Source organism: Panulirus ornatus, chromosome 1 (assembly GCF_036320965.1).
Source record: "Panulirus ornatus isolate Po-2019 chromosome 1, ASM3632096v1, whole genome shotgun sequence".
Lineage (NCBI taxonomy): Eukaryota > Metazoa > Arthropoda > Malacostraca > Decapoda > Palinuridae > Panulirus > Panulirus ornatus.
This window is the reverse complement of record NC_092224.1, coordinates 61,904,538-61,919,804: the sequence shown is the minus strand read 5'-3', so window position 1 is coordinate 61,919,804 and position 15,267 is coordinate 61,904,538. Positions and strand designations below refer to the sequence as shown.

General features: G+C 40.2%; 1 long non-coding RNA gene across 2 annotated transcripts in view; it reads left to right on the top strand.

Annotated features, from left to right (window-relative positions):
• The window catches only part of LOC139751454 (uncharacterized), a 37,631-nt gene extending 23,202 nt beyond the window's left edge, over positions 1-14,429 (top strand). For both annotated transcript variants that reach the window (XR_011713352.1, XR_011713349.1), the window contains 2 exons: positions 11,733-11,871; positions 12,065-14,429. This is a non-coding gene — a long non-coding RNA (uncharacterized lncRNA). The remainder of the gene's footprint in view (positions 1-11,732; positions 11,872-12,064) is intronic.
• The last annotated feature ends 838 nt before the right edge of the window (positions 14,430-15,267 follow it).

Genomic DNA, 15,267 nt, shown 5'->3' with positions numbered 1-15,267 from the left:
CAGGGAAGTATACTACTGGTACTACCTGCCTGGATATTGGAAGGGTCAGTGATGGCTGCTTAGTGAGCCAGCAGCCCATTGTTTTTCATGTTGCGCTCCTTTGACCTCCCAGGTAGCTGTCTTTTTCTTTCTGCCTTACCCTCATATGGACCGCTTGCATTATGTTCACAGACATACAATCTCTCCTAATTACATGTAATGCTTGACAACACTTAACTCATACAGCTCAGTCTTCATAACTCTAGATTTTTCTGTGGTGATTGATATGTGCTAGCCATGCCTTTTGGCAGAATGGTAGGAGTAATAGGTAGAAGTAGTAGGTAGAACATTAGACAGGAGTATTAGGTAGAAACAGGAAAAGTTGCTGGGAGCATTAGGCAGAGATAGTTGGTTGGAACTTTAGGTAGACACATGAGGTAATAGCTGTTGGTGGGAACATTAGGTAGGAGCCTCTGAAAAGACTGCACTAGAATTGCCCTCTGCCAGTGGCCTATTAAAGGTGAGGCACTAAAAGTTTAGAAGTGGCACTGAAGTTCACTATGTTTGGAGACTTTGACTGTGGCCACCCCCTTGTGGGAGTTCCAAAGGAGAAAGGCATCAGAGATGTAGATAGATACGTAGATAGATGGTTATAGTCATACATTTCCCTTGTAAACTCCTTGTCTTGCACTTTTTCTACATACTCAAACCACCTTTTCAAAGTATTACATTTCACCCACTCTTCCACTCCACAATTCATTCCCAGTGCATTCCATGCTGCACCAAATCTTTCATATACCCCCTCATTTCCTTCTTCCTTCCATCTCATCATACCATATGATCCTCTCAAATAACTCATTTCTGCAGCCTGGATTCTTGAGTTCTGTGACTCATCTCATGTCCTTGTTTTGTCTGCATAGGTCAGGGTCAGGAGGCCTATGCTGTCCTTTAGTCCTTTCTTCTTTTCCATTCTTAAACCTTATAAGTCTACCCTTCATTATTTCATTAAGGAACCCAGTGACTCTTCTATCTTCTATAGTTAAATACCTCTCCCAGTCTTTCTTCCCCCTTATCTAACACAGTTTAATACACTTTTTCACTCGTTCTGTAGGGCTTTGCAAAATATATACTTTCACTCTGTTTCATTTCAGATACTATTACTTTACTTTTATTTGCCCTTACCTTCAGTAACCTATGCTTACATTCTATAAAACACATTTAAAGCCTTCTGTGGCTCCTTCATTTTCAGCAAACAACACAGTATCATATACAGACAGGCGTGTTACTTGCCACCATACCTCACCACCACACTCCATCTCTACACCTCCTTTCCTTAGTTTTGCTTTCACCTCTGTTACCATGTTGACTTCACACAAGCCTGCCTCATGCTCACATGTTTACCTGAACTTGCTCAACTCTCTGTCACATGTACACATGCATTTGCTTCTCTGTAGAAGGGATTCACATCATCCAACAGTTTTTTTTTTTTTTTTTACATTGGAGGCTCCAGTCACCAACAAAAGTACACATCAAGGCCAGACATTGATTGAAATATAGAGAGGTTAATGGAAGGAAAAAAGAAACGACAAAGAAAAGTATTCATGAATTTTGGAGGAAGTGAAAACCCTGTATTTTAGAATGTGCCGGGTCATAGGTGAGAGCAGTGCTTCATATGATGACAGATCATTTCTTTGTATAAACAGAGCAATCATTAAGAAGAAAAGAAATATCAACAACTTAGAGGCAGACTTACCTATTTTCATAGTGTTGGGTTTCCAATATACTTCGGATGTTACATGACAAGTATGACAAGTATGTTCATTGGGGTAATTGGTGGAATTAAAGAACCATCAAAGGAGAGAGGAAAGTTGTGAGAAGTTGTTGGTAGTGAGTGAGCAGAAACTGGGTCTTAGAGGCATTAAACTTATCAAGATTTTTGTCTACCTCATTGAGATATCCTGTTCAAGACTGAGTTCATTGAGGAAGTTGTGTTCAGATGAGATGTAGATCGAATGAGAGAAGTGGGAGTGTAGTGTTGTGTTATCATTGTATGAATACATGTTGTGATATGTGCCATGTCAAGGTAGCTTTAAGGTGAAGAAGGCAGAGGGATTGAGAGAAAGACCATTTCCATAAGTGGTGCCAAGCTATTGTTATTGTTCCACCCATACAGAATAGCACCTTAATCCCGTGCATCATGACAAGTCTTTTCAAAAGAAATATGATATGATTGCCTGCTACAAAAGCAAAAAATAATACAGTGTCATTTAATGAAAATATAATTTCCATATAAATTGAAATAATTATCATTACATATTTCCCCAAAACAAAACATGAAAAATAAAGTAACATGAAATAAGATAATGCCAAGTGAACTGCACAACATAACTCATAAATATGCAAAGTACAAAGATTTCTTTTATATCATACATTTATAGATCTAAAAGCTTAGGTGGTTGTGCTAGTTTACCTCTATATGTTCTCGTCTCACTGGAATCATGCTTACTCCTGTGCGGTGTACCTTTCCCATTTGTGTCCACTGGACTTGTCACTTCTTCCAGTTCATCTCGTCTACTGTTGATTCCTGGTTTCGCAGAACCTTCTCCTTCTTGACATACATCAGTTTGTTCGTCATAACCACTGGCATGTTTTAGAGAATTTGGGCTTTCTGCTCTCTTATGCAGTTGCTGCTTTTTCTCCTGTAAATCTGACCTTCACTATTCATAACTGAATATGGTCTAGGAGCAACCACGATACCCTTTTTTAACTCTTCACTTGTGCTGTCATTGATTCTATCCACATTTCCCTCTCCCAATTCAGGCAGTGGCTTAGATCTATCATAATATTGTCTGCCTATCTTGTTAGTCTTGAAGTAGGTGTCTGATAGTCAGTGGGTAGTGTGTCTCGGGTCGTAACAAGGCTTCACAAGTGGGGATCATGGTTCGTGTTCTCCTACCAAACAGTAACTGAATGGAGCTTGCTCTCCCCAAAACAGGAGTATTTCTATAATCTAGCACACTTAGATAAGGATCCTTGCCCTCTTTGGCTGCCTTCTTCATCAGCTTCTTTACTGTCTGTACACACTTTTCTGCCAGGCCATTACTTTTTGGATAATAGGGGAATGAAGTTGTGTGGTCTGTTCCATATGACTGAGAGAATTCTTTGAATTCTACAGCTGTGAACTGTGGGCCAATGTCGTGAATAGTCTGAGGTATCCATGCCTAGCAAAATGATACTTAAAGTATTTCACAATAGTGTTGGAACGAGTATTGTCTCAAGTCAAACTCAAAATATTTGCTGTAATAATCAATAGCAAGAGGTACCTCTTCCCTTTCATCTCAAATAAACAATCTCCAAGTTTTTGCCAAGGGAGTTTAGGGACTTCATGAGACATCAATGGTTCCATTGCTTGGTGGTTACTATAGGCATTATGGGTGTTACATGCACTAATCATGTCCTTATTTCAGTCCCCATTCCAGGACAGTACACAAGGTCTCTCACTATTCTTAGAGACTTTTCTATACCTTGATGAGATTTATGAATGAGGACCTTACTTCTTAGTTCCTTAGGCACTCTAATTCTGTTCATTTTATGCAGCATTCCATTTACATAACTTTGTAATTCCATAAGGCATGGATTTCTACTGGAGTGTCTGTCTCACCATCAGGCCATCCCTCTAATGTGAATTCTTTAAGTGGCTGCAGTAATCTATCTTCCTTAGTCCTGTCTTTTAGTACCTTCAAACTTATACCTGCAGTGTCTTGCTGTTCATGAATTATTAGATGTACTTGAACCTCTAGATCATCATTTTGCACTTTTTCAGCCCAGCTGACTCTATTCAGAGCATCAGCTATATGCATGTCCCTCCCTTTCTTATAATGTACCCCTAAGGATTACTTCTAGAGTTTGAGAAGTCTTCTCTGTAACCTAAGAGGAGCAGATGACAAGGACTTCTTAGAAATACTCTCTAAGGGTTTATGATCAGTCTCTACAACTACTTTACTTCCCTCATACAGATAAGAGTAAAGTTTTTTGGTTCCAAAAATAGTGGCCAACAACTTTTCAATTTGAGCATAACTAGGGACTTGGCACCATAGGCAACAGGGTGATCTTCCTGAAGAATACAATCCCCTACAGCATACCCTGAGGCATCAGTAGTCAAGGTTACAGGCTTAAATACATCATAATAACTCAAAACTAGTGCTTCACAGACCATATGCTTGAGTTTCAGAAAACATTTCTCCTGTGGTTCATCCAGTGATTTTCTCAGAGGATCATTTATTTCAGACATACCGGGAACATACTTTCCCATGTAGTTGATCATTCCTAGGAATCTTAAGTAACTCTTGCTCATCCTTAAGAGAGTTGGAAAATTACTTATTGTATCAGCCCTTCGTAGGGTATGGTCTTAACCCTTCCACTGTTAATACATGGCCAATGTATTCTATCTGCTCAGTTTTAAGCTTAAGTTTGACACGGTTCAACTCTAAATTTCTTTCCTGACATCTCTCAAGGACTTTCTCTAGTCTCTCATCATGTTGCTTCAGAACTCCCATTAACTAATACTTCATCCATTATAATTTCCACTCCAAGATCATCAAACAATTCATGCATGTATGTGCCTCTGGTAGATTTCTAGTGCTGGACTTATCACAAACGGGAGATGTATGTACCTGTATCTACCAAAACAAGTGTTAGTTACAAGCAATTTGCAAGACTCTTATCTAGTTTAATTTGCAAACCCCCTTGGTGGTATCTAACACAGAAAACACCTTAGTATCTGCTAACCTGGTTGATAATTCCTCAGTTGTAGGTAGTGGATAGTGTTGCTTCTTCAAGGCCTTATCTAATTCTCTTTGATTTAAGCATAATCTTAATTTACTTCCCTTATCTGCCGTTACTGTAAGGGTCAGGTCAAAGGTCGTACACATCGTGTTTACATAGAATAAGCAAAGGGGTCAATGAATTATTACATGGAGAGGGATATTGTGGTGAGGAAAAGAGGTAATGAAATAGTGAAAACGTTATATGGGTGGTCAGCACCCGTGGTGTCTTTTTAGGGCGTCAAGCTACTGCCCTGCTTCAGGAGCGGAGTGCATGGGCCACACCCACACGCCGGGGAGGCTGTATTCAATATACACTGAGGAAGGGAAAGCTGGGTCGGCCTTCACTGTATAATAATCCCACAATTGCTTTTCTTTCTTTTTCTTTCTCGTTTTCTTTTTCCCGTTTTCACTGTTGTGAATAAATTCGGTCGCGTAGATCGTGGGGGAATTTTCTTTCTCACATATATATATATATATATATGTATATATATATATATATATATGTATATATGTATATATATATATATATCCCTGGGGATAGGGGAGAAAGAATACTTCACACGTATTCCCTGCGTGTCGTAGAAGGCGACTAAAAGGGGAGGGAGCGGGGGGCTGGAAATCCTCCCCTCTCTTTTTTTTTTTTTTTTTTTTTTTTTTTTTTTTTTTTTTTCCAAAAGAAGGAACAGAGAAGGGGGCCAGGTGAGGATATTCCCTCAAAGGCCCAGTCCTCTGTTCTTAACGCTACCTTGCTAACGCGGGAAATGGCGAATAGTATGAAAGAAAGAAAAGAAAGATCTAGAATAACCATACCGTTAACCCAGTATGTGGGATTACTTTCTCTGATGACACCTTTCTTTTCCATGACCTCTAATTCACATTTTAATCTTTCTCTTAGAGCAGCAGGCACTTTGCGGGTGGATGAGCCACTGGTCTAATCTTTGAATCAACCTCTAGATGCATTTCACCCTCTAGGCATCCCAGTCCATCAAATACTTCTTTATTTTTCTGCAATACCTTATCAGTGGTTGTGTCTAAGTTGGTCTCTGACTTTGCTTGATTCATGAACTAGATTAACCCAAACAATTTAGAGGCATTTTTACTCAACAGTAACACATAATTTACATCAACAACGAAGAGAGCGAGCTGATATTTTAGAGAGTTCTGTAAACATATCATTTGACAGTTAACAAGGGGTTTGACTTTAATTCCAGTGAAAGCAACTGATAGAATCTATGTGCATTTTGACTCTGGTTTTCCTTTTAGCTTGTTGATACTTTTGGACAATACACTGACCTCAGCTCCTGTATCCATTCGGAAAGACACTGGTTGATTTTGAAGGAGAAGAGTAACTGGTTGGAGGTTACCTTGGACACTGCTTTTGCTTACTTCTTTAGGACATATAAACCTTCCACTGGCATCTCGTAATGCCCTTCAGAGTCGGATGACAAATCTATGACAGCCTGATGGACACTCTTGCCTTTTCCTGAACTGCTGAATTGTCACACCTGCTCTTGAAATGTCCAGTCCTGCCAAACTTCATACACTGTTTGTTGTTTGTATCCCTCCAAGGACATGCTTGAAGCCACAGAACCTACAGGTCCTTTGTGATGTGTTGCCAGGAATTGAGGATAGACACTCACTTCTCTTCTTTGACTTCACATCGTGGAGATTCAAACTGCTTACAGCTGAACCGAACTAATTCATTTGTTCTTCACTTGCCTCATGAACTCTGCACTGTAATATGACTTCATCAAGGATCATGTTGCCTTTCCTCAACGGCCGTCCACATAGCTTGTCATCACTGATGCCACATATGATTCTGTCTCTGATCATTTCATCCTTCAAGGCACCAAACTCACAGTTTATAGTCTTCTTGCTTAGGTCAGTAACAAAACTATCAATAGTTTCATCAGCCTGTTGCACTCTACCATTACAAATGTGTCTTTCATAACTGACATTCTTCTTTGGTTCAAAATATTCTTGCAACTTCTATATAAGAGCCTTGTATTTCTTCTTATCAGCTTCCTTTATAGGCAAAGTGTTATATATATCTAACAAGTTTCTTCCACCACAGTTTAGCAGTAAGGCAATCTTCACCTCATCCTTCTTATCTTTCTCAGAACTCAGTAGATATATTTCAGATTCCTGGTGGAATCTTCTCCAGTTCTCTGCTGTTTTGCCTGATAATATCGGGTTCAGGAAGTCGACATTGGATGCTCACCCTGAACGTTCTAGGTGACCACAACAATGGCACAGGGAGACTTTCCACCTCACAGTACCTCAATTCTTGCCACGAACCTTCTTCCCATTCACACAAGTTGCTCCTCTTTATAGCCAGAAGCACATGAGAAGTTGGCACACCTGACACCATGTAATGTGTGCCATGTAAAGGTGGCTTTAAAGTGAAGAAGGCTGAGGGATTGAGAGAAACAGTATATCTATGAGTGGTGCTAAGCTTTCGTTATTGTTCCAACAGTACAGAATTGCACCTTAATCCTGTGCATCATGACAAGTCTTTTTTAAAAGGAATATGATATAATTGCCTGCTACAAAAGCAACAAATGATTCAGTGTCATACAATGAAAATATGAATTCCATGTAAACTTAAATAATTATCATTACACATGTGGTTATTTGTTGAAGAAAGGATATCATTGATGAAAAGAAATTGAGAAAAAGTGTAGGATACAGGATAAAACCATGAGGGTCACCATTGTTGATCGAGAAAGAAGGATAGGCTGATCCATCAACAATCACAGGGATAGATTAGGTAGAGAGGAAGCTAATTAGATATGAGGGAGCAGAGTGAGGAAGGAAATCCAAAAGAGGGGAGCTTAGAGATGGAACACTGGTGCCACACCTTGTCAAAATCTTTGGATATATCAAGGGCAACCACATAGGATTTCCCCTACCTCATATATTCTTAACATGTCCCATAAAGCATTCCAATCATCTCTGGCATAGGTCTCTCCAGATCAATAAAATCTGCATACTGCTTCTTACCTTTTGCTATATACTTTTCTACAGTCATTCTGAACACACAAATCTGGTCCACATATTCCCTACCTTTCTGAACCTCCCTTGCTCCTCATTTATTATGCATTCAGTTACTTTGCTTATTCTGCAATGATTCTGTAGAATGATTTTGTTGCATCTAGCAACTCTACTCCTGCATTGGATTTTCATTAACTCCAATGATGTATTTCTGTCCAGTTTATCATCTTCCTTTTGTAGGCCTTTGAATGTTACATGCAGCTTTCTTCTGTTTTTCATGCTTTATTGCTGTTTCCCCAGTTTGCAAGGTGACACCTAACACAGATGAAGAAAGACCATGTCTGCTCACAGCCATGCTCTAGCTGTCATGTGTAATGCACCAAAACTACAGCTTCCAATCCAAAACCAAGCGTCACAGAACTTTTCATGGAAACCCCCAGCCGCTTCATGTTCCCTGGTTCAGTCCATTGACAGCATATCGATCCCTGCATACCACATCATTCCAAGTCACTGTATCCCATACATGCCATTCACCCTCCTGCATGTTTAGGCCGCAATCACCCAAAATCTTTTTTCACAGTTTGGTCTTGCTCTTTTCTTTGTTCCCTCCACTTCTGACATATTTTTTTTTTTTTTTTTTCAAACTATTCGCCATTTCCCGCGTTAGCGAGGTAGCGTTAAGAACAGAGGACTGGGCCATTGAGGGAATATCCTCACCTGGCCCCCTTCTCTGTTCCTTCTTTTGGAAAATTAAAAAAAATTGAGAGGGGAGGATTTCCAGCCCCCCGCTCCCTCCCCTTTTAGCCGCCTTCTACGACACGCAGGGAATACGTGGGAAGTATTCTTTCTCCCCTATCCCCAGGGAAAACTTCTGACATATGTATCCTCTTTTACAGTCACTTCTTACTCATTCTCTACACATGTCCAAACTGTGTTTGTACACTCTTCTCAGCTCTCACAACTGCACTGTTTTAATTACCACACCTCCATCTCTCCATAGTCATAGTCAGTAGTCAGTCAAACCACCTCACACCGCATATTGTTCTCAGACATTTAATTTCCAACACATCCACCCTCCTGTGCACCTCCTCATTTATAGGCCATGCCTCACACCCATATAGGAATTTTGGAACTACTGTACCTTCAAACATACCCATTTTTGCTTTTCCAGATATATGACCTCTCTCCACACATTCTTTAATGTTTCCAGAACCTTCATACCCTCACCCACCCTGTGAGTCACTTTTGCTTCCATGATTCCACATGCTTCCATGTCAACTCCAAGATATCTGAAACACTTCAGTTCCATCAGTTTCTCTCCATTCTTACTCACACCCTACTGAGCTTTCCTTCTACCTTGCTGAACCTAATAAACTTGCTTTTAGTAATAGATACAGTCAACTTTCTCATTTCACTCACTCTTCCAAAGTTGCTTATCATCATCTGCAGTTTCTCACTCAAATCTCTCACTAGTGCAGACAACAACTGACACTAACTATGCCCCCCGGTACCCTTGTAGACTGTACACTGATTCCTCTCTCCAAGAATCTTGTATTTACCTCTCTCACAACCCCATCATTAAAAAGCTCAAAAAGACATGATGAAATTACACACTCCTGCCACAGACCAACCTTCACTTGGAACCATTCACTCTCCTTTCTTCTTACTCATGCACATGCCTTACACTCTTGATAAAACCTTCTTGCTTCCAGCAGCTTTCCTCCCACACTATGTATTCTTAAAATCTTCCACAAAGCATCTCTATCAACCCTATCTTATGCTTTCTCTAGATGCATAAATGCTAAATTCAAGTCCTCCTATTTCTTTTAAGTATTTCTTAAACACACACTTTAAAGCAAACACAAGATCCACATATCCTTTCCCACTCAGATCTGAATTCATGCTGTTCTTCCCAGTCTGTTTCTCTGAATATGCCTTAACCATCTCACCCACAACTCCCTCATACAACTTACCAGTTACATTCAACAAATTTATACCTCTGTTTTTTAAACAGTCACCTTTATTCCCCATGCCTCTGTACTGTGTGACATTATGCTTGCTTTCTGTCAGTCATTTCACACCTCACCATGGTCCATACATCTTTTATTTATCATACTTTGTCTCTGTATCCCGCGTTAGCGAGATAGCGCAAGGAAACAGTCAAAAGAATGGCCCAATAAACCCACATACAAATGTATATAAATAAACGTCCACACACGCACATATACATACCTATACATTTCAATGTATACATATATATACATACAAAGACATATACATATATACACATCTACATAATTCATACTTGCTGCCCTTATCCATTCCCGTCGCCACCCCGCCACACATGAAATGACAACGTCGACCCCAGTATACCACATCGTTCCAATTCACTCTATTCCTTGCAGAAGTGGGAGACCAGATTGGAGGTGGAAAGATGGAGTGAAAAAGATTTTGAGTGCTCGGGGTCTGAACATGCAGAAGGGTGAAAGGCGTGCAAGGAATAGAGTGAATTGGAACGATGTGGTATACCAGGGTCGACGTGCTGTCAATGGATTGAACCAGGGCATGTGAAGTGTCTGGGGTAAACCATGGAAAGTTCTGTGAGGCCTGGATGTGGAAAGGTAGCTGTGGTTTCTGTGCATTATACATGACAGGTAGAGACTAAGTGTGAAGGAATGGGGCCTTTGTTGTCTTTTCCAAGCGCTACCTCGCGAACATGCGGTGGGAGGGGGCTGTTATTTCATGTGTGGCGGGATGGCAGTGGGAATGAATAAAGGCAGACAGTATGAATTATGTACATGTGTATATATATATGTATATCTCTGTGTGCGAATATGTACGTATACGTTGAGATGTATTGGTATATATATTTGCGTGTATGGACATGTATGTATATACATGTGTATGTAGGTGGGTTGGGCCATTGTTTCGTCTGTTTCTTTGTGCTACCTCGCTAATGTGGGAGACAGCGACAAAGTAAAATAAATGAAAATAAATTAATAAATATATTGAATTGGAACGATTTGGTATACCAGGATTGACTTGCTGTCAGCGGATTGAACCAGGGAATGTAAAGCATCTGGGGTAAACCATGGAAAGGTCTGTGGGGCCTGAATGTGGAAAGGGAGAAGTGGTTTCGGTGCATTACACATGACAGCTAGAGATTGTGTGTGAGTGAGTGTACCCTTTTTTGTTTGTTCCTGGTGCTGCCTCGCTGGAAGGGGTTAGGGGGATGCTATTTTGTGTGTGGCAGGGTGGCGACCCAGCCATAAACAAATTAAACAAGCATGGGGACAGACACCCCTGCTGTAGACTGACAACAGTGGGACCAGTTTCTCTCCTCTCTTCCTTTTCATGCACATGCCTTACATTTTATTTGTAAAAACTTTTCACTGCTTCTTGCATTTTACTTCCCATGCCATATACTCTTAAAACCTTCCACATAGCATCTCTATCAGCCCTGTCATATGCCTTCTCCATATCCATAAATGCTACATACAAATCCATATGTTTTTCTAAGTATTTTTCAGATACATTCTTCAAAGCATACACCTGAACCACACATCCTTTACCACTTCTTCAACCACACTGCTTTTCCCCAATCTGTTGCTCTGTTCATGCCTTCACCCTCCCATATGATTTCCCAGGAATACTCAACAAACTTGAGCCTCTGTTGTTTGAACCTTCACCTTTATTCCCTTTTCCTCTATACAATGGCACTATGCATGCATTCTTCCAATCCTCAGGCACTTCACCATGATCCATACATACAATGAATATCCTTACCAACTAATCAACAACACAGTCACCCCCTTTTTTAAAAAATTCCACTGCAATACATGAAATATATGCCCTTACTGACTTGCAGGTTTATATTTAAGAAAATAGCTTTGCTGTGATATTGTTCTTTTATCTATTTCTCTTTCTTTGCAGATGCATAGCCAGTATTTTGTAAAAGGGCTTCACAGATCCTTCTGCCATGGTTTACATATGTTGCAAAATATACTTTCCATTTGAAAACTTGAAAAATTGATATCTGATGTGGTTAGAAAGCATCATGCACAAACACTAGGTAATATGCCTTTTATTTTTTTAAGTAAAAATGATCTGATAATAATTTTCCATGTTTCAAAGTTCCTGCAATATAGATGTGTATTTAGGGTAATAGATATTTGTAAAATCTCTACTTATTCTGTATTGATTGATAGTAAAACAGTTTGTCACTCTTTAAGCTATGGTCAACAATGACTCTCTCTCTGTTTCAGTTTTGTGTGTGTGGTTGGTAATGGCAGAAGGGCTCCAACCCAGCAGTGAATATCTATCCACTTGACCAAACCCCTAGCCCAACCTTTCAGTCCTTGTTCTTTACATGACCTGAGCTAGACCCAAGCTCTAAATCTCCCCTACCTGTCAGTCCTCAGTCCTTATACATCCATTTGCTCAGCTGGATCCCACCCATATCTCCATAAACTTGGTCCACTCTTCCTGACCTTTGTCCTCAACTTCCATCCATTCATCCAGACTCAAGCTCCACACTCCCATTTACAAGGCCAAACTCGAGCACTATACCAACATCTCTTTGGTTAAACGTCACTGACCTGGTTAGACACTAGTCCCATGCTTCCATCAGCTTGGCTCAACCCTAGCCCTTCACTTTTGTCACCTCTGCCAGACCCAAGTCCCACACCTATGTGTACTCAACCAAATCCCAGACCTATATCTCCATCTGCACAGCCAGACCCTAGATCCTCATTTCTATCAATGTGGTAAGACCCCAAGCCCCATCATTCACTAATGAGTTACAGGTTCCCAGAAATTATGTGAAAAGAGGGCTTACTACCCCTAGATCATTGTTCCTTCCTATAACTACCATCCCAAAGTTTCATATACATTATTACAGTTGGCCCAAACTATGTGCTTCTCAAGTTTGGTCACTGCAACTAAAGAAGCTGTGATAGCTAATTGAGAAGATCTGGAGGAAGGCAAGGTAGTCCCAGAGTTCAGAAAGCTGAGTTACAGGAGAAGGCTATTGGCTTTAAGTTTACCCACCTTGGGAGAGAAAAGAGTGAGTGATGACCGAACCACAACCTTAAAGGTTTCAAAACAGATATGTAATGTGTATTCTGAGCAATTTTAGAGATTTAGGGACAGAGCAAGCAGAGGACATAACATATGAAGTAAGAAAGAAGGTCAAAGGATGTAAGGAAGTACTTTTATAGAATAAGAGTGGGGGATGTATGGAGTAATGTTACTGTGGACAAGTTGATGCATAGGGCATACCTGCACTTGAGAAGTTGAATGAAGGGTATACTTAGATTTAAGAAGATGCATGATAGTAGAGAATGTTCAAGAAATGAGGCCCTTCAAATGTAAATCTCCCTCTCCATACAGAATGAGTAGGTGATTGCAAAAGAGAACCTAGTGCCCCCATATTATTGGGATACTTTCCCTCCATAAACCAGCCACTATCAGGGTATAGATTACAACAGGATACTTAAGTCCCATCTGCATCTTCTAGATAAACCTTTTTGTCATAGAGTTCAATATGCAGTCAAATGAATTTTCAGTGGTGTTAGACATGGAGCTTGGTTTTTCTACATGGTGTCAAAACATCTTTCCACCAGCCCAGTTATCAATGTCACACCTCAAGATTTTAGAATGACTGTCATAGTTAGTGCAATGCCATGTACATCCCTTATGACTTTGTTAGAATTGTATGAGCTGGTTATTATAAAATTGATTGCATATTTATTTCATACATCTCTGCCATTTCCTCAATTAGCAGGGTAATGCCAAGGACAAACAAAGAAATGACTTCATTCACCAACACCACTCTCAAGACATTGTGTATAATGCATGAAAACCAGAACCCCTATCCACAACTGTACCCCACAGACCTTTCTGTGGTGTCTCCCGTCTGCCATATGTTCTCGGGTTCATCCCATTGAAAGCATGTCATCCTCTTAATATTACATGGTTGCAATTTATTCTATCCTTAGCAAACCTTGCATGTACCTTCATCTTCTGTCCTCTCGTACATTCTTCTTTCACTACCACACCTCTCGCTTATCCTTTCATTTCTTATTTAATCAAACCTCCTCACACCAGATGTTGTTCTTGAACATTTCATATACAACACATTCACCCTCTTTTTGCCTAAGGACTATGTTTTGCACCCATACAGTGCCAGTGGGACTGCCATACCATCAGACATATGCATCCTTACCCTGAAAGACATTTACTCTCAACAGCCTCTTTTTACACATTCTCCCAAGCTCAGAAACCAGCTTTTGCAGTTTCTCACTTGAATTTGCCACCTGTACCTTGACACCAACAAACAGCAACTGATGTTCCTCTGAGCCCCCATTTCACCTCCTACAGACTGTATACCTACTTCTTTCTCCAAAACCCTAGTATTCACTTCCCTCACCTCCCAACCCATGAACATATACAACAGCCACAGTGATATCACATACCCCTGCCACAGACGCTCCTTCACTTGGAACCACTAACCTTTCACTCTTACTATTTGCTCTCATGCCTTACTCTCTTGATGAAAACTTTTTACTGCTTTTAGCAGCCTTCCTCCCACACAATAAATTTGCAGCATCTTCCACTGAGTGTCTCTATCATCCCTATGATAAACTTTCTTCAGATCCATAAAATACTTTATACAAATCCTGTTTGCTTTAAGTATTTCTTGCATACATTTTTCAAAGGAAATACCTAATCCACACATATTCTGCTGCTCGTAAAGCCACATTGTTCTTTCCCAGTCTGGAACTGTGTACATGCCACCAACTTTTCAATCAACCACTCTCCCATACAACTTACCGGAACATTCAACAAACATTCAGTTTTGACCTCCTTCCCTTTATATAATGGCACTATTCAGGCATTTTGCCCATTCCCAGCACCTCATATGAGCCATACATACATTGAGAATCCTTACTAACCAATCAACAACCAGTCACCCCTTTTCTTTAGATATTGAATTGCAATTCTATCTTTGCCACACTTCACATTATGCAAGGGTTTTCACTACCTTTTCTCTTTTTACCAAACTTCTTTCCATGACTCTCTCACTTCCCGTAACTCTAAGTCCAAGACATCCTGTATCTGCCACCCTGTCATTAAACACATTTTACAATACTACAAAATATGATCACCTCCCCTTCACTTCATTTTTGCCTTTTATCACTTCCCATTTGTCTTCCTTCACCACACAATAAATTCCCATTCTATTTCTTCACACTGTTAACCACAGTATTTTCTTATTTTCTTCATAGGTTCCCCCAGCTTGCCATTACCACATAATTGACTCACTGCCGTCTCCACCCACTAACCATTGCCAGCATGTAAAGTATCCAGTGTGATCCAGGAAGGAGAGGGGATGCCATCCCCACATTTAGGTACCACTGTCATATTGCCACTGTGAGGGTGCAAGTACCTAAAGAGTCTCGAAATA